Source organism: Zootoca vivipara, chromosome 17 (genome assembly GCF_963506605.1).
Source record: "Zootoca vivipara chromosome 17, rZooViv1.1, whole genome shotgun sequence".
Lineage (NCBI taxonomy): Eukaryota > Metazoa > Chordata > Lepidosauria > Squamata > Lacertidae > Zootoca > Zootoca vivipara.
The window spans coordinates 25077044-25102683 of record NC_083292.1 but is presented as its reverse complement, the minus strand read 5'-3'; the positions used below and the strand labels follow the sequence as shown (position 1 = coordinate 25102683).

Here is a 25640-nt window from a genome sequence, read left to right as displayed (position 1 = left end):
GTTATGTACTAAGCTTGGATCCTAGAACAATAGGCAAGTAGGATCCTAGAATGCAACAACTGTTTGGCAGGTGTGCTTCCCCATGAAATCCAAACCAGTGAGCAATAAAGGATGGAGAACCACGTCAATGAGTGTCCAGGAGATCTCTGGAATGCTTTACCTGACGGCCATGTGGCAAAGGTTAAGAACATAAGGAGAATCTGCTGGATCAGGCCAAAAGGGGCACATTGCGTCCAGCTTCCTGTTCTCACAGTGGCCAACCAGATGCTCATTATGTGAAATCCAGAAGCAGAATTTGAGCACAAGAGCATTCTCCCCTCCTGAGGCTTCCAGAGGCATTAGTGCCTCTGACCGTGGAGGCAGAGTATAGTCATTATGGCTAGTAGCCATTGATAGCCCACTCTGCCATGATCATAGAAGCCACTTAACATAGGTGGCACTGTGGGTTAAACCACAGAGCCTAGGGCTTGCCGATCAGAAGGTCGGCGGCTCGAATCCCCGCGATGGGGTGAGCTCCCGTTGCTCGGTCCCAGCTCCTGCCAACCTAGCAGTTCGAAAGCACGTCAAGTAGTGCAAGTAGATAAATAGGTACCGCTCCAGCGGGAAGGTAAACAGCGTTTCCATGTGCTGCTCTGGTTCGCCAGAAGCGGCTTTGTCATGCTGGCCACATGACCCGGAAGCTGCACGCTGGCTCCCTCAGCCAATAACGCGAGATGAGCGCGCAACCCGAGAGTCGGTCACGACTGGACCTAATGGTCAGGGGTCCCTTTACCTTTAACCTAGGATTGCCATGCGTCTGGAATTTCCTAGACATTGTCAGGATTCGGCCGTTGGAAACAGTGCCTGGGCAGAAATCGCTTAACTGTGCAGGAAAATCTGAACGTATGGCAACCCATACATATGGAGAATTTCCTTTAAAAAAAATAGCTCACAAATGTGTCTCTCTTTTTGAGAACTTGCTCAACAGCTTTGGCAAAAAACAAAAAAGCTCAACAACTGTCTGGATTTTGACTTTTCACCCTACTTAACTGCCCATTTAGTGGACCTTGCCTTAGCCTGATGAAGGGTTAAGCTGCTCCAACAGCTGCTAAGGTTGGCAGATCCCACTCCAGCCAATGCCACCAACAAAATGACCCCTTTCTGTATCCCTTATCCATCTAATCCACAATGTGATGCTTCTGGAGGCCATCACACAACGGATCACCATCACTATTGTCACCACCACATACAACAGAGGCCAAATGCAGCTCCTAGGCCTCTCTATATGGCCCTAGCTCTAGGGTACACCCCCTTATCGGGTGATGCCCCTTCTGCACAGCCATATCCCCCATCAACCGTGCTCTACAACTCCTATGAGCCCTTCTGTCCAGCTGGGATGTGTCCATGAATTTTGATCATGCCTCCTGGTTTCCTGGATGGAGAATGCAAAGCTGGTGTGTGTGTGTGTGTGTGTGTGTGTTTATGTGTCAAACCTTCTGGTTCTAGTGTGGTAAACATGGTTGGCTGTAGATAAGTGTCACATCCTTTGCCCTGCCCATGTCTCCCTCCAGCCCATCCTCCAATGGAATGCGGCCCTGAGGTTGTCCACGAGGGAGTGTGGCCCTTTGGCTGGAAAACTTTCCTAGCCCCTGCTCTGAAGTGCCATCAACATGCATGGCATTTTCATGCCCAGTGAGGACAGGTCCCTGCCCCAAGATGTTTGCAATCAGAAAGGCAGTAGAGGGGGGAGGAAAGGAGGGAGGGCGGCAAGAGAAGAAGGTACAAAAGAAAATCTGTTACATTGAAAACTGTGCAAGAAGCATTAAAGCAGTATCAATATGTCAATAAATAAAATCTGAAAAACTTTTTTTCCCCAAACAAAGAAAACAGTGAGCATCTCAACAGGCAGAGTTAGACATTTCTACAATTTCGCTCTTCTGAATTTCTTTCTGGATTTTGGAGTTCTGAATCCTGTTTCTGATGCTTTTTGTGATACAGTACTCTACAAATCCTCCATGGCCCATTTTTATTTTCTGAAATACTGTAGAGATCTGTGTATATGCAATGTTTGATTAATCTGTGCACACTCATGATAAATAAATTTCTGTATTTAATTTTTTTAGAAACTGACATGGAAATTGCACCTCTCTACTGGCAACCAATCACTCTGTTACGAGATCAGTGTTATATGACCTGATCAGCTGGCTCATCTGATCTCTGGCATCCTAATTTGAACTGACCAGAGCTGGCCGGTCTTCAAGGGCAGCCCCACATGAAGAGCATTACAGTAGTCTAACCTGGATGTGTTTGATACTTCTCCAAGAACGGGCACTGCTGGACTGGCACATAAGATCAAGCTGGGAGAATACATTCTTTGCCACCGCTGTCACCTAACCATCCAGAAGCAGGGCTGTATCCAGGAGTGGTAGAGAAAGTAGATAGAGAAAAGTCCCCCTCTTCACGGAATCATAGAATTGTAGAAATTGTGAACACACGATGAAGCACAATGTTGGAAGATTCAGGACAGATCATAGTTAAACCACAGGATTAGTTTCCATCAAGAGAGAGTGATGAACATAAACTAGGACAGCTTTAAAAGAGGATGGCACAAATTTATAAAGGTTATGGCTATCAATGGCCACCAGTTCTGTTTCCAGTACTGCATCATCTACACTGATGCTAAGTTATTATTATGGATGTACAGTATTGATCACCTTCTAAACAAACCACTGACTGAAGGCCATTTACTTATAAGATAATTAAATACACAAAAACAAAAAAGCATTTAAAGCAAGACTAAGACCCTCACAAGGGGGACACTCGTGGTAAAGACCCATTTAACCAGCTGGGAAAGCGTGACAGAACAAAAAATGTGATTTTGGAAAGTACAGATAGTGGATGCGTGTCGTATCTCCACAGGACTGTCATTCCACAGAAGAATGGCAGCCACTCTAAAAGCCCTGCTCTGAGATACTATGGAACAGGCTTCTGAGATCACAAAAACACACTGTGGTTAAGATTCGGTCCCTCTGTCACTGGGTGACTGTGGCTGGTCCAACGTCACCCAATGAGGTTCGTGACTGAGTGGGGATTTGAACCCTGGTCTGTCTCCCAGGTCCTAGTCCAACTCTAACCACTGCACCACCACTAGTCAGAAATCTGGGGCATGTTTCCTCAAAATTTCACTTTAAAAACTCAGCTTTCCATTCCTAAGGCCCCTTTGCTGATGCAGTGGTTCCTTCACAGGAGTTAAGCAGGGAATTCATGCTAATCAGGCCCTGCCAAGATTGTTTCTATCTCAGCCATCATCAACAACAACAGCAAAGGACTAGACAATGCAAAGTGTCCCCCCTCCCCTTTTACAGTCTTTAATGGTCTTCCTCATCATATTAGGCTCTGGGAAGGCTCGCTTTGAGGTAGACACCCGGCCTCACACCAGACGAACTGCCAATCTGGCCAGGATTCTCAAAGGCATGATTGTTTGAGGACAAAAACAAAGGGGAGCGGGCAGGGGGCTTAGGGAAGTAGATGGTGGGGCGGAGTGGTTGGTGGTGAGCTATTGGGGGGGGTGTTGGTGGAGGCCGACAAGCCACCTTAACATTCTGATGGGGAACGGGCAGGCCGGACTATAGAGTCTAGACGTCCATTCATGGAGCCGGTCTCAGTTGCTCTATTGTCTTAATTAACCATTGGAAGCTGTAATGGAATGAGACCAAAAGAAAAAGAAAAAGCTTCAACACCCCCTTCCCCTGATTTCTCATGCCTGTTCATGTGGAAAAGCATGCACCCGAGTCAAGTACCTTGATTAATTAAAGAAAGAGAGAGGGCCCCCCTCTTTTTAACCCCCTCCCCAAATATCTACACACCCCAGGAACCTTTGGTGAGTTTCCTGAGAAAACGAACAAGCTAAGCAACCGAGAGATTGAACAGCGAACGTGGGATGGCAGATAGTGTATTAATTTTTTTTCAATGGGCATTATTGCAATGCAAATTCTGTTCTAATGCCTCTTTCTTTCATTGAATTTCTGCCGGACTTTTAAGAAGAGCAAATGAGCAAGAGAGCTGTACTTTTGGAATTCTGCATAGTTTAGGAATATGTGATCTTCTTCAAAGTAAGCAATGTGAGGAAGAAGGACTGTAGCAAAGTGGCAGAATTCTGATTTGGATGCAGAACGTCCTAGGCTTGATTCCCAGCATCTCCCAGTAGGGCTGGGAGAGATTCTTGCCTAAAACCCTGGAGTGTCACTGTCAGTCAGTTACAGGTGGGTAGCCATGTTGGTCTGAATCGAAGCAAAATAAAAAAAATTCCTTCAGTAGCACCTTAAAGACCAACTAAGTTTTTATTTTGGTATGAGCTTTCGTGTGCATGCACACTTCTTCAGATACACTTGAAACAGAAGTGTCAGAAGTATATATATAAGGATCTGACACTTCTGTTTCAAGTGTATCTGAAGAAGTGTGCATGCACACGAAAGCTCATACCAAAATAAAAACTTAGTTGGTCTTTAAGGTGCTACTGAAGGAATTTTTTTTATTTTACTGTCCGTCAGTGTTAGCAATTCTGAGCTAGTTGAACTACATACAATGTATGTAGCTTCCTATCCTATGCTCCTAAGACAAGCATAATTATTTCTGGCCATGGCTGAGATCTTTGGCCACCTGATCCAAAACAGGACTGCTTTATCACATTGCTGAGAATCAGACAGTGGCCTATTCCCCTACAAGCTGCTTTTGAAAATTAGCGGAATTCAAAACGATTGCCTATCCCAACCTGCTACCTTCCAGATATTTTGGGTCACATCTCCCAACAGTTCCAACTACCATAGTTGTGTGATGGGAGTCATCATCCCAAGTAGCCATGCTGGCCAGTGGGAAATGCTGTCTGAAACATCTGGAGAGCACCGTGTTGGGAAAGGATGATCCATGGGGACTTTCTCTATTTTGGATCATAGCGATTAAAGGGACGTCAAGCAGGGTTCGTTCCAGATATAGCTAAGCACTTTGGCACCACCTGATAAACGTTTGAGCTCAGAGACATCACCATAGCCATCTTCACAAATCTGAAGGGCTCTCACTTGGCATATGGAGCAAGTTTGTTTTCCAACCAAGCATTAGGGACAGCTTTCTGTCAGTAGGAGCTGTTTGACGGTGGAATGGACTCTCCTGGAAGGTGATAGACTCTTCTTTGAGGTTTTTCTAACAGAGTTCGGGTGGCCATCTGTCAGGGATTCTTTAGCTGTGACTTGTGCGGTCTAGCGGGTTGGACTAGATGACCCTCAGGGTCCCTTTCGACTCTACGGTTCTACAGTTCTTTGATATCTTGTGACACTGAGTCAATTATGTGTTCAGTGAAGGAGGCACATCTTTTCACCTGTCCTGAATAGATTGCCACTCAGTTTCATTGGGCAGCCCCAATTTCTGGTGATGTGAAGGAGGGAGGGGGAAAAAAGTTTTCTGACTCACTCTGGTCTTATTCACACTTAACCTTCTGCCCCACACTTTCCAAGCACAGGTTTGCGCTTTAAAGCTCTGTGTCTGAGAACTCTTTTTTTCGCACTCTGCGAAAACCTGGTCTCTAAAGCTGAAATGGCAATTCAAGTTTTCCATGAATTGCCGTTCGCTGCAATTCAGTGGTAAAGAGTGAGTTTTTGCAGGGAAAGCTCCGGGGTGGGGGGGTAGGGGGAGTGCTCAGTCACAGAGCTGTAAAGTGTGGGTTGTGCCTGGAAAGTGCAAACGAAAGTTACATGTGGATAAGTCCTTAGAGTGTGCTACAGGTGAATGGAACAGTCTGTTTCCACTTTGTGTCATGTTCACACGCACTCCCTCATCTCATCCCCTCTCTCTTTTGGATTAAAAAAGAATTTATCAAACTGTTGCACTTAAATCGTACCCATTTTTCACACATTTCCCCCTGCAAACACATGTCTTTCCTATGCTTCCCCCCTCCTTGCTGTTCTTCCACCAGCAGGTGAAGACTGTTTTATTCCAACAGACCTTTGGGAACTGACGGGTGCTTTTTAGGAAACAGGTCTTAATAGTGCTGGGATGTTTCTGAATCTTGCAAATGCAATTCTCCAGCCAAGAAAATGTGAGCAAAACTACGTGCATTAGGGGGGAAATGTGCATAGATATGCATATATTTGTGAAAATAGCAGACTAACATGCATTATTATTATTATTATTACAATTTATTGTCTGCCCATAGGCACAAGACCTGGGACACAATATCCTAATGGAACAATGGGAAAGACTCTGGCAAATTGATATAAAATTTACGGCCTGTTACAACCTGAAAGAGAATATATTCAAAATAATGTACAGGTGGCATGTAACACCTGAGAAAATGGCCAAAATGTATAAAAATAGATCACCTACATGCTGGAGGTGCGAGAAAGAAAACGGTTCATATTTGCACATGTGGTGGTCGTGTAAAGAGGTTAGCGCTTTTTGGAATGACGTATACGAAGAGTTGAAAAAACTACTAAAGTGCAACTTTAAAAAAAAGCCAGAGGTATTTCTATTGAGTCTATTGCCAAACGAAATAAGAAAACCCAAAAGAGTATCGCTCGTGTATGGATTAGTGGCAGGAAGAATAATAATAGCAAGAAATTGGAAAAACAAAATAGCACCCAACATAGCAGAACGGCAGATCCTAATGGTGGAATACAGTACATGCAATTAGCGAAAATGACAGGTAGAATAAGAGGCCAAATGAAACAAGAAGTCAATAAGGAATGGGAAGTGTTTAAAGAGTATATAAGAAAGAATAAGGTAAAAGAAACTCCACTGGCAGAATTAGACTGAACCCAATATATAAGAAATCTACACCATAAAGATTAACTATAGAGGAAAAAAGGGAAAAGAAAATGATGTGTATATAACAAACTGTGCATAAAGAAACAATGTAAAGATAAATTACAGCAAGTCTAATTGGAAGTCATCTGTAAGTTAGAATTTAGATCATAAGTTAGCAAGAGATAGATAAAATACTGTAAGGGGATTTTTTTTTTTCCGTATGTATGTTAAGCTGTTATTCTTTTTGTGTTTGTTTGTTTGTTTGTTTTTCATTGTATGTTTTTTTGTATCTTCTGTGTGATTGTATTTGTGTATTGCTATTTTGTATTCTTTAAAACAATAAAAAATTTTTTTAAAAAAAAACAATTTATTGTCTGCCCTTCAGTAACAAGTGGACTACAACAATGAAAACACGACATAAATATTAAAACACAATATTAACAACAGTTTAAAACAATGTTAGCGGTGGTTCCTTGCAAAAATGTGTACGATTGGCAAAACTGTGTACAGAAATGCATAGATCAGGAGAAATGTATGCTACCATTTGCCAGAGGACCATAACAAAAATTGCAAACTGATGTAGAAAAGCGATTTTTCAGAGGGAACTGCTTTGCATGTTCAATCCTTGGTATCGCCAGGTCAGAACAGCCCCTGCTTGAAACTTTTGAGAGCTGCGGCCAGCCAGGCTGGGTAATACTGATGTGACCCAATAAAAGGCCACTCCCTATATTCCTAGGACTGGGGGAAAATGAGAAACTGCAATGGACACAGGGCAAAAATAGGGCTGGGGCTGTTCTGGGCCACAGGAACCACTGCCCTACACGTTCAAAGAGAAAGCAGGTTCATAGGGTTTTATGTGGGTCATCAAGATGCCTCTTCCCAATCGTGGCTGACCCGATCCCACACGCTTGCAGGGGTGGTGCCCGCCTCCGTCAGCTGCCTCCACCTCCCCAGGCGCTGGCTTCACGATGGCAGATGGTGCAGTAGCAACAACCCAGACGTCTGAGAGGCCTTTACATCAAAACAAAAAAACAAACAGAGCCCAACGCCAGCCCACGACAACCCCCCCTTCCTTGCCCACCGTGGGAAAAGATTAATGCAGTAAATTTGAGAACAAAGACCCCTTTGCCCCCCCAGTTATCTCCACTGGCTGGGCACGGCCAATCTGGTGCCAACTGAAGCTGCCCCATTCCGACCGAGGGATGGGCAGATCTGTCCGTTTGGGTTTATCATTCTCCAACCTTAAACTCAGCTTGCCCATTTCCACATCAGTTTGCAGTATGAGAAAAGGAAAGGGGGGGAAACCCCTCTCAAATATTTGCTAGCATTTTAGTATGCATTTCCCCCATTTTTGTATGCTGTGTTGTCTAATATACATATTTTTGCAAGCAATTTCTCCTCGCATAGTGATTTTTTTTTGTACATTGCGCATTGTTATTGTTAATACAACACACACTCTTTATTTTATTTTTAACGCATTTCTTGGTGGTGAAAGCTGCATTGCAAAATTCAGGAAAAATACCAAACTGGAAGGATGGGTGTAAGTCCATTTGCTGCTGCTCCAGGAAGCAGGAATTGGGCAGGTTCGCGTTAGATGGGGAACTGGACTTAATTTCTCCCCTGTCCCATCCTACTTGAAAGAGAGCTCTCTGGTATTTCTTTGTTTATTTGGTTCATTTCTAGGCCACACTTCTTCCAATGAGGACTGTTTATTTATGCATTGCTTCTATATTCCCCCCCTTTTCCTTCAAGGAGCTTCTCACTATCCTCATTTCTTTCCCACAACAGCCCTGCAAGGTAGGTTAGGTTGAGAGGCAGCGACTGGCCCAAGGTCACCCAGAGAGCTTCATGGATTTGTAGGGATTTGAACCCTGGTCTCTCAGGTCTGACAATCAGAGGCAGAGCAAGGGGTTGTGGTGGGGGTGGTCCGCCCCAGGTGCCATCCTGAGGGGTGTGTGACAGTGCTGGGGTGTTAGCCCTGCCCCTGCGGACTGCTAGCACCACCCCTGGGTGCACACCGCTCCGGGTGCCGGAGCACTTAGCTCCGCCTCTGCTGACAATCTCACCAACCACACCACACTGGTTCTAGATTGTTAACAATATAACTCAGTTTTGTTGACAATGGCTGGCCGTAGTTCTCCAAGGTTTCAGTCTCTCCAAACCTTTCGGGGCAATGCCAGGGATTGAACCAAGAGCTTTCTACATGTAAGGCTGCTGCTTTATTAATTATTAAATTGATTTCTCGCAGTTCCCAGGATAGGTTTCAACAATTTAAACCCCGGAATTAAAAGCAGTTAAAACCTTTACAGGAATAGGGTGGGCCCTGAAAATACACTTCTCCAGTGGCAAAGGCCAGTGTAAAGACGTGTGTCTTCAGCATTTGTTGGAAGCTGTATAGTGAAGGTGCCAGGCGCACCTCTGAGGGGGAGGAGTTCCCCAACTCAGGGGCTGCCACAGAGATTTAACTACTTCCTGCCCTCTCCCCAGCTACTACCATACTTCTGAGCATACACACTAACTCCTAGGGGCCAAGGCAATTTCACCCCCCGCCCGCCAATGTTCTGCTCCACTCCCTGGCTCCTTGTGACGTCACACGATGTCAAGATGTCACATAGGGGCCCCTCAATCAACTCCCTGCTTCTGCGGGAGGTGAAATGAGCAAGAGGTACCCCTCTTCCAATCTTAACACCCAGGATGGCCTGCAGGGAAGGAGGTGGCCTTTCGAATATTTGAGGTCTGAGTCATTTAGGGCTTCAGACACTCACATGAGCACCTTGACGAATGGAGCCTGGAAACAAACTGGCAGTCAGTGTGGCTGCTTTAGAACGGGGGTTCTAAAGGGAAACCCAGCCAATACTCTACCCGCTGCATTTGGGGCCATTTGAAGTTCCTAAGTAATCTTCAAAGGCAGCACCATGTAGCGCTAAGGCCTTTCTCTGGGCCCTGCAGACCTTTCCCCCTGCACTATTGGTGTTGGTGTAACTCTGGGCTCATCCACACCATCGCAGTTGCTCTTTCTAGTCCAGTTCTTGCCTCTGGAAAACCTACAAGCAACTCAATATGAGAATTGCTTCTTGGCCTTTTGGCTAAGACCAAGTGTGAGAATGATAGCCTAGACCAGGCATGTCAAACCTGCGGCCCTCCAGATGTTTTGGACTACAATTCCCATCTTCCCCAACCACTGGTCCTGCTAGCTAGGGATCATGGGAGTTGTAGGCCAAAACATCTGGAGGGCCGCAGGTTTGACATGCCTGGCCTAGACCTATCTCACACCATACATCTAAGGCATTATGATACCACATCGTGCTTTAACCGTATGGTGCGAATGTGGCCACACTGTTGTTCCTAGTGGTTGGCATTTAGAGGTATGGTGCCTCTGTTTTCATTGGCAGGCAGTGGCGTAGCGTGGGTTGCCAGTGCCCAGGGTGGGGCTGAGTCTCATGTCAGGGAGAGTGTGCCCGCAAGGCAACATGGCTGCCAGCACTGCTGCTGGTGGTGGCAGTGATCACACACCTTCTTGGCTTGGCCACTCCACCACCTCCCGGCTCAGCCAGCCCAGGGGCAGGGCATGTGGGGATTGCGCCTCATTGTGCCCCTCTCACATTTTGTACCCGGGGTGACCTCCCCTCCCCCCATGCTATGCCACTGGCGGCAGGACGCAGCTGACCACTGACAGTCTTATTCCCCATGAATTTGTCCAACCTCCTTTTAAAATCATCTACAGTATATTGGTGGCTATAATTTAACTGCAGGTGATTTAACGACTTCCTTTTTGTCTGTCCTGAATCTCCCAACCAGATTTAATAAAATAATTAGAAGACGTTGAATGTGTGGATGGTTGGTACATCTATTATTGCATCTAGCTTGTTTATATTTATTGGTTGTAGAGTTCCCTCAGGGAGCAGGTAAAATTAGAACATCTGTACATGGCTGGAGAGGCAGAAAATTGCACCTGCAGAGTTGGTAGCTTCCTTCTTCAAAATCACCTGTTGAATTGCTCGCTTTCTTCTTCAATAGTTTAGGCCTAACACAGCAATTTTTGCTGGCATAGGAGTCTTCCTTTTATTCAAATCTAGACCTTTTTGCTGAGGTCTCAGAGTTAGAAGACAGAAGTTAGAGAGCTGGGAATGGTTGGATAAATGGGGTTTTGCGGATATCCAGTAAATAGGCTAAATTTTATTTGAGACTAGCTCAAAGGCATTATGTGGCAAGTCAATTCTCTGTCAATGTTTTGACAGGGTGTGTGGGTGTGGAGTGGTGGGAAACTGAGGCAAGAGGGAGGCAATGTTGGGAGCTGAATGAGTCCCTCTGCCTGACAGAGAGGTCGCTGATGGAGAAAGGATAGAGAGGAACAAAAGGAAAAGAGATCTGCTCCAATCCTTTGCAGACTTACTCAGAAGTATCCCTTTCTGAACACAGAGGGATGTATCTACTCATTTGCGCACATCTACTCAGCTAATGACTTGTCCCTTTGTTTTTTCTCCATAAGCTGTAACTATTGAAAGGTGGTGGTCCCAGTACTGTGCCAGAGCCAATACTCGTAAGAACCCTGAGCATCCACTAGCCATGTAGAAAACTGTGCAAACCTGGAGGTGGTGTCTTGTTGTTTTTAACCTGGGGCCCATTTCACTCTTGCTGTGTTTCTAGGCGGGAGGGAATGGACCTCTGCCTGTTGAACTTCTGCCTGGCTATGCACCGGTGCATGTCAGACCACTTCCAGATGATCGGTTTATTGAGCAATCACCCCAATTTGTTTGCAGGAGGATTAGATGACATTACGTCAAAACAAGTCCTAGAGAGCAAATGGCGGTGTTAGTGGTTAGAGCAGCCTGTCTCAATCCTGGGTCTCCAGACTGCCCCTGCTATCTAGGGATGATGGGAGTTGTAGTCCAACAACATCTGGGGACCCAAGGTTGAAAAAGGCTGGGTTGGAATGTTAGTCTAGAGATCATGGGGCAGACTAGGACTTGGGAGACAAGGGTTCAAATCCCCACTTGGCCACGAAGCTCACAAACTCTCAGCCCAGCCTACTTCACAGGGTTATTGTGGGGATTAAATGAGGTGGGGGGAGAGCTATGCATGCCACCTTGAGCTCCTTGGTGGGAGATAAATACAATAAATAAATAACACTCCACAATTTGCTGTCACTTTCCTTATCACAAAAAGACTGATCTTTTGGGGAAACCAGCTTGTTGCATAAGACCTCTCAAAATCAGCTACAATTGCACAACTGGAAGTTGCCAGTTACGGTATGTGATTCAGTGTTAAACAGCTGGTTATCCTTGTGGGCAAAACAAAAGGAAAGTACTGGTAAGTGTGGATTAGCCCTAAATTTATGTTACACTGTCTTTATTTAAAACAAAATCTTTTGTGCGACAAAAATAAATAAATGGTTTTCTTGATTATTATTTTTCACTTTCAAAGAATGAGATAAATGAAAAATGATCATGAGGATCTCTAGACCAAACTCCGTGTTAAAGGTTCCTGCTAAAGCACAGCGAATTCGGTTCCAGCCTGCTGTGCGTAATCTTCACGAAAGGTTGCAGTGCAGTGCAAAGTTTGGAGGGCGAATGGAAATGCACAAATAATGGAGGAGGAGGACTCAAGGCACAAAAGAAAGTTGCACCCCTTGTGTAAACCAGGGGTCACTGTGCTTTGCAGGAGCAGTGTGATATAGGAATCGGGCCTTTAGTGTGGTGGCACCTACCCATTGGAACTCCCTCCCACTAGACATTTAGACTGACAGCGGCTCTGCATGCCTTTTCAATGTTAGGAAGACAGGGAGCTGCCTCATACCAAGTCAGAACATTGGTCTATCTTGCTCTGTATTGTCTTCACCGCAGGAGTATTTCCCAGGCCTACCAGGAGGTGCCTTTGGGGATTGAACTAGGGACCTTCTGCAAGCAAAGCAGATGCTCTGCCACTGAGCCACAGTTCTTCTTCTTCCAACAATCCCTTTAAGCGCCTTTAGTCTATTCCTGGAATCATTTTAAACTGTGCTTATATGCAGAGTTGTTTCTAAAGACTTGGACTGTTTTAATCGCTTCCTTCCACAGCACTAACTTGCTGCCTGATTGGGGCTGAAAAACCATGTGTGCTGCCTTGAGCTCCTAGAGGATAGGTGGACTATAAATGCAAATGAATCGATAAATAAAGTTGAATTTTAGTACATTTCCTTTTCAAAGACCAAGGGAAACCCAGTAATTAAAAGAAAAAGCTGCTGGTTTCAGAATGGAGTTAAGGCTCTCTCTGCAAAGCTGGTAAAATCAGAAGGTAAGGCTGATGCTTAAACTGCCAGAGGTGCCCCATGATTAGTTATGGATGTGGTGCAATGTCATATATTAGGCTTTCGTGCAACTTGCGCTCCATGTGCCCACACTGACCCCACTTCCTTGGTCTTTCAGGCCTTAATCTGGATAGAGAGGATGGATTGCTCGGCTGAGACCAGGACACCCCCACACAAATACATTGTTTTGGTCTTGTATTTGCTCAGGAAACACCTGAGCCTTCCAGATTTGCCCGAAGAACCCTCCTGTGAGTTGACCCCGTCAACTTGCCAGCTTTGTTTTCTTTCAGTAAAGTCACGACAAACATTTCCAGTCATTTGAATTGCATTTATTATTCATATAAAAATAATTCGGTACATCCCCCCCCTTTTAAAACCACACACCCCACCAATAATGAAGGCAAGGTCTACAAAAATAATGACACTCTTAAGTCTCAAAAATAGCGCTGCATTTTTGAAGTCGTCATAGTCCTGGTCCCATTAAAAAAGGAGAGGAAAGAAACAGGCTTGGCCACCATGAAGCACATGCAAGGACATCACAGGAATAGTTTTCAGCAGCTGCGCTGCAAGAATCTGCTGCAGAATCGCTTTTGTCCTTCTGTACTGCATCATCCACCTGAGGAAGACAAGGAGGAAGGGGGGAGACAAGAGAAAGAGATTTAAAAGCAAATCAGTGTAACGGACTGTTCATTTCGGTTTGGCGCCCCTGCCACCAAATTCAAAGCCATTTCTAGGCCATACCACTTTTGTTTCAGGTAACAACACTGAGGGAGGTTAAGCCCTCACACCACTTGATTGTGTATCATGCTGGATGGAGCCAGTGAACCATTTATCAAATGGGGTTGGGAACCTCAGGCCAAATGCGGCCATCCAGGACTCTTAGTTTGGCACTTGTGACATGTCCAAGCCCACATACCCTTTCCCCAGGCCTTGTTCACTAGTTTTGCTTCAAACCCTCAAAGTTTTCCCCTGTTCATTTGTCTTCCTTCAAAGTTTTTGCCTGTGAACTCTGATGATGCAACTTGCTAGTCTTGATGGGAGGACAGAGAGGGATGTGTGAGCGAGTTTAGAAACTACCATACCAAGGTAACATTTGGGGAGAGTCTGCTGGCGATCAGGCCAGTGGCCCATCTAGTCCAGGATCCTGTTCTCATAATGGCCAACCAGATTCCTGTGGGAATCCAGCAAGCAGAATTTGAGCACAAGAGCCCTCTCCCCTCCTGTGGCTCCCCAGCAACAGGTATTCAAGAATCCATGCCAAGAATCAATTTTAGAATTTCTCCAAGTTAATGTGGAATCCCAGGGGGTAGAATGCAAACGAGAACATACATATTGGAACAATGAAGTTATATGAATGGGTGAAACCCTCTCAGTCCTCATATGAAGGCCTCCAGGCTTGAATCAGAAGTATCTGGCAGGCCACAAATGATCCAGATGGTACTTTGATCCCATCTAGAGTTTCCACAATTGCACACCTGTATCCCACACTAAAAGCCCAGCCCAACTGTAAACATCTACGATTGATATTTCTATCTGGAGGAAAGCAGAATGGCAAAGACTGACCTATGTCTGCCATTCTGGTGTCCTCCAGATGGTTTTAGACCACAACTCCCATCAGCCCAAAGCCAGCACAGCCATTTTGAACTACAACTCCCATCAGCCCAGCCAGCATGGCTTTTGGATGCAGGGTCTTATGGGAGCTGAATTCCAAAACATCTGGAGGGTGCTAAGGTGGCAAAGGGTATGGTTGGCATTGACAGAACTGTGTCCTCTCTCTGGAGCAAATGCATTAGCGCCTAACTAGCCACATCCTAGCCTTACTTATTACTTTTTTCAAATTAATTGATGTTATTTTCTTATTTAAAAAACAAACAGGGGAACACACACACACACCATGCCTCTCTTATAAAATTGCCAAGGCACACAGGGTTGGAAGCAGGTGGTACAAACCAGTCGAGATCCCCAAAGCAGAAGCATGTGGTCAGATTAAAAGGATCAATTCCCCCCCCCAGCCTTTGATGGAGGGCAAATCCGAATAATTATAATGAAGGGGCTTATTTCTCAGACTCCTTCTGGCTGCAGTCATTGGAACGAGCAACACTTAATAATTCCCTTTCATGGACAACCTGAATATAATTGTGATGTCTGTTTCTCTATCAGCTGGTGATGTGCCTGTCTTTACGGGGAGGGAAAGTGCCTGTAAAGTGGGGTGGCCACCGAGATATTGTTGGGCTAAAACTGCCTCTGTTCCTGGCCACAGGCAAAGCTGGTTGGGGCTGAAGGGGGTAAGGAGTTCAAGAGCAGCTGGAGGACCATAGATTCTCCCCCTCTGCAGGTTTGCAAAGGCACATTCACCCCCCACTATGTGGCAACGCTTTCCTTCCCAGGAGTTAAGGAGATGCTACTGATACAGGAGGGACACGGGTGGCGCTGTGGGTTAAACCACAGAGCCTAGGGCTTGCCGATCAGAAGGTCAGCGGTTTGAATCCCTGCGACGGGGTGAGCTCCCGTTGCTCGGTCCCTGCTCCTGCCAACCTAGCAGTTCAAAAGCACGTCAAAGTGCAAGTAGATAAATAGGTACCGCTCCAGCGGGAAGGTAAACGGCGTTTCCATGTGCTGCTCTGGTTCGCCAGAAGCGGCTTTGTCATGCTGGCCACATGACCTGGAAGCTGTACGCCGGCTCCCTCGGCCAATAGAGCAAGATGAGCACCGCAACCCCAGAGTCGGTCACGACTGGACCTAATAGTCAGGGGTCCATTTACCTTTACCTTTACTGATACAGGAAAAGTATACCAGTGTTCCTCAAAGTTTCTAAACCTGCCTTTGGTTTCCGGGACAAAGAGCAGGTTTTGCCCACTGTCAGTTCTCCCAGATTGCAGTCTTGGTCCCTCACTACTGAATGGGGAGCCATCGACCACCGGGCAAAATCCTACCTTCATCCGAACAGGACATATGAATGGAAATCCTTCACACAGTGTATAATTGAAAGTATGGAACTTGCTCCCACAGGAAGCAGTGGTGGCCATCAACTTGGCTGGCTTAAAAAAAGGATTAGACAACTTCATGCAGGAGAAGGGTGTCAGTGGCTGCTAGCCCTCTCGACCTAACCTACCTCACAGGATTGTTGTGAGGATAAAATGGAGAAGGGGAAGAACTGTATATGCCACCTTGAGCTCTTTGGGGAAAGGGTGGGGGTATGTGTATTAATTAATTAAATGCTTGATGAGCATAGCTCTGACCATTTTTCGTATGTGCCTGTCAAGGTGCTTTAGATTAATGTGGACGTAAGAACAGAAGTAGGGGTGGCAAATCCATCCATTCCAGTTTCTCATTTTTGCAATCCCTTTCGCCAACATTTCTATATTGGTCTGCAAGTGTTTGCTTTCTTAAAACAAGACACCACCAAAATTCATCAGCAGTGGAGATTCCTCCTAATATACACACACAAGTGCAAAGCAATTCCCCCAAATATAATGCGTCTTTGTACGTTACAACTGGAGAAACTGAAGAGCAGGAAAACGTTTGACCACCTTCCTGGTTGGCTTTTGCTGCTACTCTCCCTGAATTGGGGTTGGAAGGGACTTCAAGGGTCCTCTAGTCCAAGCCCCAGCAAATGCAGAAACCACAGCTAACAAATCCCTTATAAAAGGCCACCCAACCTCTGTTTAAAAACCTCCAATTCCACTGAAAGGAGAGGTGCCAGACAATCCCTGGAAGACCCACCCACCACTGTTTTACAGCAGCTGGCCTTGGCACTGGACTTCTGGGTTGGGTGGTGGGGAGATGAGGAGGGGGAGATGGGTTAATGTGAATGGTCTGGGGGCTAGGGAGCAGGGTGTTAATTCTTAGATGTTATGTTTCTCTGCTGGTAAGTGGGAGGGAGTATTGCTGTGTTCATTGTTGCTATTTTTTTTTATTACGTTTTTGGGAGGGGGCTGGTATTTTGTTTCTGTTTTCTGAATATGTTGCATGCAATATAATACTTCCCTTTTTTGTTTTAGATCTTATGCAGTGTAAATCACTTGGGTGACAATAAACAAATAACTTTAGTTAATACACAAAGCAACAAATTACTTGGGATGGAGGGCTTTGTTGCAAAATTCATAGAAGTGCGAATTTTTGGAGGGTTGGCTGCATTTCTGGTTTTTAATGCATTCATTCAGAAAGCGCAATTTTTGTAGGATTGCCCTTGAATGTAAACTGAACTGGGTTTCTCCTCCCATCCCTGAGCAGAAGTGGGAGGCCCAAAGGGTGGAAGCAAGCAGGATGAGCCCCATGATGTTCAACTGATCAATCATATGCCTATAATTCTTCATTCCAGTGTATCATGTGGTATTAAATGATATAAATCAGGTGCATGGACTCAAAATGAAAAAAGGAAACAATTCCCCAATCCTTTCAAACCCTAGCCTTTGCCAGGCGGGAGAGGTGGCAAATCAGGCTGAGGAAGAGTGGATAGGGAGAAGGTCCCCACTGGCAACGTTGCCATTTATACAACCAAGGTCTCAATGAGGCTTTCATAATAAACAGGCCTTGGTGAAAACAACCCCAAGTGCTCGCAAGGGCTGCCATTATATTATCTCCTGCAGTTTGTACACAGTGGTCATTACAGATTCATTTGCTTTCCCAAGGCAGCAGGCGCAGAAGTCTCCCTCTCTTTGTCCCTTCTCCGTTTTCTCCCCACCTCGCAAGCCCTCCGTGCTAACCAACTCCCTCCCTCTCTCTCTCTCCCTTATTTATTTTTATATTAGCATCTTATTTACAGTTTGACAGAGTTAACAGTATCCCTTGCAAACCATTCTGTCGGCTTTAATCGGGGGGATAATAGGCGCTGTCTGGAGATGAATAGAGTTTAGGGGGCCAATTGTTCCGCAAAATGCAAGCAGTGGGGGTAATTTATTTATGTGGGCACATGTCGGGAGGAGAATAGGCCGGGGGGATCAGTATGCAGGCGAGGATACAGACGGAATGGGGGGTGGGAGAAAAAAAGGCCCAGAAAACCCTGAGCAGAACAGCCAACAATCCACTCTTCACCCCTCCTCACCCACCCTTGAGAACCAAAGGCCTCCGGTGGCCATGAACTTGAGGGAAATCTAAACGTCCCATTCCCAGGCCCTCTGTACTTCTTGGGGCCACGATCAGTCCCGCCTGTGGGGATGTAGGCCTCAGGCTCCAGATGGGCCCACTGAAGGCCGTCCCCACCTCCCTGCATAGTGATAGACAACATGACATGTCCCTTAGCAACCGTACAGTAGCCAGGGCGCAGCAGGGGTCTGGGAAGAGAGGCAGAGCCCTCACGAAAATACAGGAGGGACCCAGACAATGGCGCAAACCCCCGTCATAAATTACACGGCGGCTACAACAGCCGAGCCATCTTCTCCAACATCTTGGGCAAAGATGTTTTGGCCATTCATGCGCTCGACGCTCTTCCCCCCTTCTCTTTCTCTCTCCTTCTCTTGTAATACTAAAACCCAATGGGGACATCCAAATAAAGTTGGACGTGGGAAGGTTCAGGACACACACACAAAAACAGGAAGAGCTTCTACAGTTAATCTGTGGGATTCAGTGGCACAGGATGTAGTTGTAAAGCAACTCAGACAGCTTTACAAGGGGATTAGACAAATGGGTGGAGGGTAATTCTGCCAAGGGTTCATGGTTACCTCCTTAGACAAGTTGTTGAGGATCACAAGTGGAGAGGGCGCTGCTATTGCACTCAGGTCCTGCCTGTGGGCTTCCCACGGGCAGCTGGTTGGCCAGTGTGGGAAGCTGGATGCTGGACTAGATGAGCCTTTGGGCTGGTAGCCAGGTCTTCCTATGCTCTTATTTCCCAGCCCCACGCAGACTTACACAATGATGTCACATCGATTTGGCGGGCAGCGGAAGCCATGACACTCATGCCACTTTGAAATCATCCCAAATATGTGATGCAGATGCAGCGTTCCAAATCTTAGGGCTTATCCACACTTCCTCTTCTCCTGCTGCTCCCCCCTGGGAAAACCGCTCTTTAACACACAGTTGGAGCAAACAGCAATTCGCCTTTCCCCGCCCCCCATTGTCATTTGTTCTGATCTATTGCTAAAGAGCAGGTTTTTCCTTGGAAAGGAAGGGGGCAAGAGGAAAACTGCTTGGACCCATGCTTTCTAGGCAATGCACAAGCAGAAGTGTGGATAAGCCCTTAGATGTGCTGTTTCAGCGCACACACAACCTTCCCATAACACCACCAAGCTGGATCTGCTCTAACAGAATGGAGCCCAAATCTTTTGCGTTACTTTTAAGCCACATGCAATGGGACTTGTTCTGAAGGGACGGGGGGCATAACTTAGTGACCTTAGTGTATGCTTCTCATACAATTCCTAGCATCTCTTCAGCTAGCAGTCCTTGACTCAGTACTGTACAAGGCACCGTGCACACATGCAGGAGTGGGGAAAGGCTGAGGTGCCATTTCCCCCATACAAAACCCCTGCAAGTAGAGTACTAGCACACCAGGGAGAGGGAACCTAGCCTGCTTCCTGCTGAGCAGGTTTTCCTCTCACGGGAACGTTGAAAACTATGCTCTCTCATACTTCAGTATGTGTAGACCAGGTCAAAGCCAGCATTGTATGTCAGAACCCATAGTTCAGTGGGAAGTCCCAGGCTGTCTCTCTGAAGTCTCCTGTCAGGGTCAGCCCAGGAAATTTTCCTGCTAGAGGCAAAGCAAAAAATGCTGGGGGTGGGGCACCTCCGTAGAGGAAGAATAGGCCAGCAAGTGCAAGAGGCAGATCTGCTGCTCTCCCAACTGTGTGGAGCCTGCTTTTCTGAGGCCACTGTCTCACGAGCGGTCAGGCCCTGTTTCTCTCTCTATCTCTCTCTCTGCCTCAAAGCAGCTGCCAACTGCCTGACTCAGAATGTGTCAGCTTCATAGATCAGTCCACAGAGCACATGCTGAAGGTTTAATCCCCAGTGAATCTTGGATGGTGGCTCTTTTTAAGAGTTCAGCCAGGCCTGCTAACAGCGAGGGGAGGCAATGGTAGACTAGCCAGTGGAGTTTAGCAGCTTCGTCAGTCATCCATTGTAAAGAGAGGGATGGAATATGAGCCTTAGGGTCACTGTGCTGTAGCAACAAATATTAAGAGACATGCTTGGAGCTGTCCAGCTTGCAAAGCCTCTCTGCGGTCTCCCAGAAGTCAAATAAATCTATGCCACATAACAGAAAATATCATTCACTCTCATAATGGCATTCTGCACACAGTATGGCTCTCTGACATGCAATATTTGGATCCTTCTCTGAGGACAAAATGCACACCTATATTCACAGATCTCTAGCATAAAGTTCTTTTAAAAATACGGTTAAGGACAGAAGAAGAGCTTGCTGGATCAGGCCAATGGCCCATCTAGTCCAGCATCCTGGTCTCACAGTGGCCAACCAGATGCCCTCTGCCCTCCTGGAGTTTCCAGCAAATGGGATTCGGAAGCATTGCTTCCTCTAACTGCCAAGTCAGAGAATAGCCTTCTTTTAAAGCTATCCAATTTGCTGGCCATCACTCCCATAGTTCAACTAAGTCCCGTGTGAAGAAGTTTTATCTCTATCCAGATGAATCTGCATTCACCTTCCTGGTGCCCTCCAGGTGTGCTGGACTACAGCTCCCATCAGCCCCAGGTAAACGACTGCAGATCCATATAAATGGTTAGACTGGACCATGCACAGAGGCACATCGTGGCTCCATAAGCTACATGAGGTCAAGAAAAGCGTTTGGTTGTTGTTGGGGAGGAAAACACGAGCGCAGCCAAGTTGTAGGAAAGGGAAATAAAATTCCACAGCCTCCCAGGAATACAATGATGCTCTATTCCATAGATCTCAGAGGCTAATCCTCTTCCTTATTAATTGGCATTTGGGCTAAGCTGATTTAAACCTCTTCACCCTGTTGGGAGACGTCCCCCCCCTCCTCCGCAAGAGTTTTCTTTCTTCGCGCTCTCTCTCTCTGGCCCAAAAAACAACGCTGTCATCACCACGACACACAATGGCATCTTTGTATGAGGAGTTGTGGGGAGAAGGAATACTGAACCAACTCTGGAACAATTAAGAGTTTTGTGAATTAAGCAGGTCGCTGGCAATGGAACTGCTTTGGTGGGGCTTCGTTAATCAATGTGCCGTCTACGCCGCAGCCCGGTCCTTTCATGATTCCTCCCCCCGCTACCCCAGCCCTGCAATTCCCTTCACCCACCAACCCTTTGGCCTCCACTCAGCTAACTAACCTTTTGCTCAGGTCAGTCTTTGACAAGCCTACCAGCACCACAGAGGGGGAAAATACCTCTTGTTAGGAAGGGGGTCTGAGCATGAGCACACAGAGGGGACTTGCTTAGGGAGTGAAGAAGAATACAGAAAGCAGGACTCACTCCATCGACTCTGCTATGGTAGGCCAGACGCATCAGGGTTGCCTCTATGGGAGAGATGGGAAGCAGAGGGGTCCTTCCATCATCTTTCTGATAGCCCAGCTCCATCAGGCACCTCCTGGACCAGCTGGTCATTTCTGGACCAGCCGTTTAGAAATTGATGCCCAAGTTGTGATTTTGATCTTCCTCTTCCCTCCTTGTCCCTTTTCCCTTGTGTGTCATGTAGGGTTGTTGTTCTTTTAATTGTAGGGGTGGTCTTGTTTTGTTCGTATGTAAGCAGCTGTGGGGGCCTTTTTGGCTGAAGAGTGAGATGCAAGTGCTCTGACTAATATAAATATCTCTCCCGTGTGAAGATGCTTAGGACACAAGTGGACTCAGATGTCTCCCGAAGCCGCTCCAGAAGGTCCTTCTTTCCTGACTCATGCCCTGCACTGACTGGCAGCACCTCTCCATGGCTTCAGGCAGGAATCTCTCACAGCCCTACGTAGAGATGCCAGGGGTTGAATTTGGGGGCTTCTGCATTCAAGGCAGATGCTCTGCCACTGAGCTAAGCCTTCCCCCCACCCTGTAGTTTCAGGACATTTGGAAGAGCATAGTTATTTTATTTGATAAAAGGAATAGATTTTAAAAAATAAAGAACAAGTTGATAGCCTTCTCTCTCTCTCTCTCTCTCTCTCTCTCTCTCTCTCTCTCTCTCTCTCTCTCTGTGTGTGTGTGTGTGTGTGTGTGTGTGTGTGTGTGTGTGTGTGTGTGTGTTAGGGATGGGCAAATCTGCCACTGCTGGTTTCTTTCAGTTCCCCATTTTGCCATTCTTAAATTCACTTCTCCTCAGTTCCACATCTGCTTGCTATATATATATATATATATATATATATATAGAGAGAGAGAGAGAGAGAGAGAGAGAGAGAGAGAGAGAAGGGTCCCTGCAAAAATTCATCAGCATTTTAGTGCAAATTTATTGTAATATACACATTTTTGCAAAGCAATTTCCTCATAGTAATTTTATATTATTTTCAACAGCGTATGCTTATATACGCATACTTTACCCCAGTAACTGCATTTTTGTAACCATTACTTAGCTGAAAAATTGCACTGTAAAATCCAGCAAAGTGCACATTTTGAAGGATGGTTGGGTTTCAGCTCATGCATTATTTTGGAAAATGCAGATGAAGTCGTCTCTCCATTTAATGCGAACTGATTCAAATTTCTCCTCCTTTCCTAATGTGTGTGCGTGTGTGTGTGTGTGCGCGTGTGTTCACCCCCCCCTCACCACACTAAAGTTAGAAAGGAGTTACATTCACTTGCTTTCTAGATTAGTAGCTCTATTGGCCTGGTTTGTGTGTACCTCCCTCCTGGCCAGCTGGGGGCTTATTTTGAATAGATTTGCATAGGACTGGGAATTCAAGTCTGAGTAAGATATAATGAAAAGTAAAGCAGGTGATCTTTATTCCAGATTAGTTAATCCAGAAATCTTCTGTTCCTGGTTTGTGGCCCTCAACTAGATAATCCCGGAGAGGATGAACCCCTCAACAGAAAAAAGGGTTGCCTAGCCCTGCTGCAGAAGATGCCACCATGGCCAACGCAGTCTTCTGAGGGAAAGGGCATCATACCAGCACAGCTGAAACAGTAAATGGCTTCCAGCCTGGATAATGTTTAGATTAAGGTCTCAGCTGCAGCATTTCCTGTTCACCTCTAGTAATGGAGGAAGGCCTTGTAACAAGCACACTGAGCGCCGGTGTGCTATAGTGGTTAGTGTGTCAGACTAGGGAGACCAGGGTTCAGATCCCCACTCAGCCATGGAGCTCACTGAGCGACCTCAGGCCAGTCACCACCTCTTAGCCTAACCTACCTCACAGGGTTGTGGTGGTGGTTAATTTAGGAAGGGGACCACCATGTACGTCACCTTGATCTTGGAGAAAATGGCGAGATATGAAATGCATTAAATAAAATAGCATGTGAATAACTGAGAGATCTGACCTTCACGAATATGTCTAATCCTATAAAACCTGATGCAACAATGCTTCTTCTATTGTCTCTTTTGCTCTGCAGCTTGCTGTTTCATGAGCCAAGCTGTGAATTCTGTCTCCCTCAGAGACCCTGAGTGCTCCTGTGGTCCATCAGTCAGACTCGCATTAGTGTGTGAAAAAATCAACTAATGACTGAAGTTTTAGTTAACTACAGACATTCAATTTCGTTGTACTGTGTACAATGACAATAAAGTATCTATCATCTGTCTATCTATCATCTATCATTCTATCTTAGGTAATGACTGAAGTTAAGAGTGAGGCAACTCTTCTAGGGTAGCTTTGGGAGTGGCTGGTTCTTGCCTGTACTAGTCACAAGAGTTGAATGGAACCACCAGTTTACAGCTGCTGGGAAGAAAGAAGGGGAAGCCGCGTTCATGACTGGTTTGTGGGCTTCTCAGATGGATCTGGTTGGCCACTGCCAGAACCAGAATGGCAGCAGAGATGTATCACTGCCCTGATTCAACAGGCCAGTTCTCAGGTGAATTGCTGAATTTGGAAGCTTTAGGCATTTTTTACTTGAAGGTTATACCATAGAGTGGCAAACTTATAGACATCCTAGGCTGGCTAGTTTCTTCACTTGAAGAAATCGAGGAGTGAAAGCTTCCCTGAAGTCCTAAACTTTTCAGAATTTTGCTATTGTTTGGCTTTATGGTGGTCCACTGGCTTGTCATTGTCAGATTATATAAGTGGCGGGGGGACAGAATAGAAGAGCTTTGGAGATAGACAACCTCATCACACAAAAGTCTTTCACATCAGCTACATAATACAAGGTGCTACTGTGTCATTAAAACTAGGAACATCATGCTGAGAAGGATGAAGACATAATTCCCTTAAGAATTATGTAGGAAAATGAATTTTAGGAGGCACGACATCTCATTCTTGGAGCACTATGACAATGATGACAAGCTGTGCTAATAATAATAATGCATTTAAATAACTCAGGACAGAAGCACTGAAATCAAGGACCATAACTACCTTAAGTCCATCTATTTTAGTTGGTCTGTTCTGAGTGGGACTTAGTTGCATAAGACCCAAAACTTTTTCAAGGGAGAAGAAATGTTACCACACCCATCACTAGAAATTTCATAGGCACTGCTTTCCAACCATTCCCCCTGTGTGAGCTAGGGGTGAAGGAGGGAGCACATGCCCTCTTCTACTCAGAAACTAAATATTGTTCTTTGTCTGTAGGGAGACTCCATTATTCCCCATAACAAAACACTGTTTTCAGAAACACCTGGGGGAAAGCCAGGGCTCATTGGTTAGAACATCTACTTTGTCCGCAGAAGGTCCCAGATTCAATCTCTAGCACCTTCAGGCAGGTCTAGAGAGAGCCACTGCCAGTCAGTGTCAAGTTGTACGGAGGGAGATGGACCAAAGGTATGACCTGGCATGAGGCAGCTTCAAACGCTCCTCTGGAGCTCCAACTCCAGAAATACTCTGCTTTTGTAAAAGGTGCAACGTACAGACCAACATAAAAAAAGAAAGTTTGTGTGTGTGTGTGTGTAGCAAATAGACGAGAATGCTCATGCTAGCACCTTGTGTGACTCTGCCTTGTGTAATCAAACAATTGGTATAGTGTCCAGCCACAACAACCCACACCAAAATAATCTTCTTTTTAAAAGCAGATTGAGTTGGTGTGTGCATGTAGCGTTGCTCGTATGGAGGCCCACACTGGACAATTCATGAGGTAAGTTCTGAACTGTGCAAATCTGCCAAAAATCTGAGACACATCACTAGCTACGTTGCTCAAGACCTGTGTGAGGGATCCGCCATTTTATAGATGCCAGCTACCTAAAATGGTGGTTCGTTCTCTCTCTTTCTCTTTCTTTCTTTCTTTCTCTCTCTCACAGTTTGTTTTCTCTCACCTCACACCCTCAGAAGGAACCAAAAGGAAGGGAGAAAGAGCTCAGGAGGAGATGAAGGATTGCAGGAAGTGGTTGGGGGAGACAGTAACAAATGCTAGGATACACACTGATCCTGACAGGCCTCTCTGTCTTCCACAAAGAGGCAGGGGGGAACTGGTTGTGTGTTAAATTCTTCGCTGTTGGGGGGGTGGCAAGCGAAGGGGGGTAACTGAAATCTTCCCTTTTGTCTTTGCTGAAATCCCTCTCCCCACATCGCCCGCTTTGACTTTTCCCACAGAGGTAGCCAACAAACCGGGAATGCAAATGATGTTCATTATG

At 45.9% G+C, this 25640-nt stretch overlaps 1 long non-coding RNA gene across 1 annotated transcript in view; it reads right to left on the bottom strand.

Moving 5' to 3' along the window:
- Window positions 1–13473: 13473 nt before the first annotated feature.
- The window catches only part of LOC118076600 (uncharacterized), a 30856-nt gene continuing 18689 nt past the window's right edge, over window positions 13474–25640 (bottom strand). The window contains exon 3 of the long non-coding RNA XR_004691515.2: window positions 13474–13676. This is a non-coding gene — a long non-coding RNA (uncharacterized LOC118076600). The remainder of the gene's footprint in view (window positions 13677–25640) is intronic.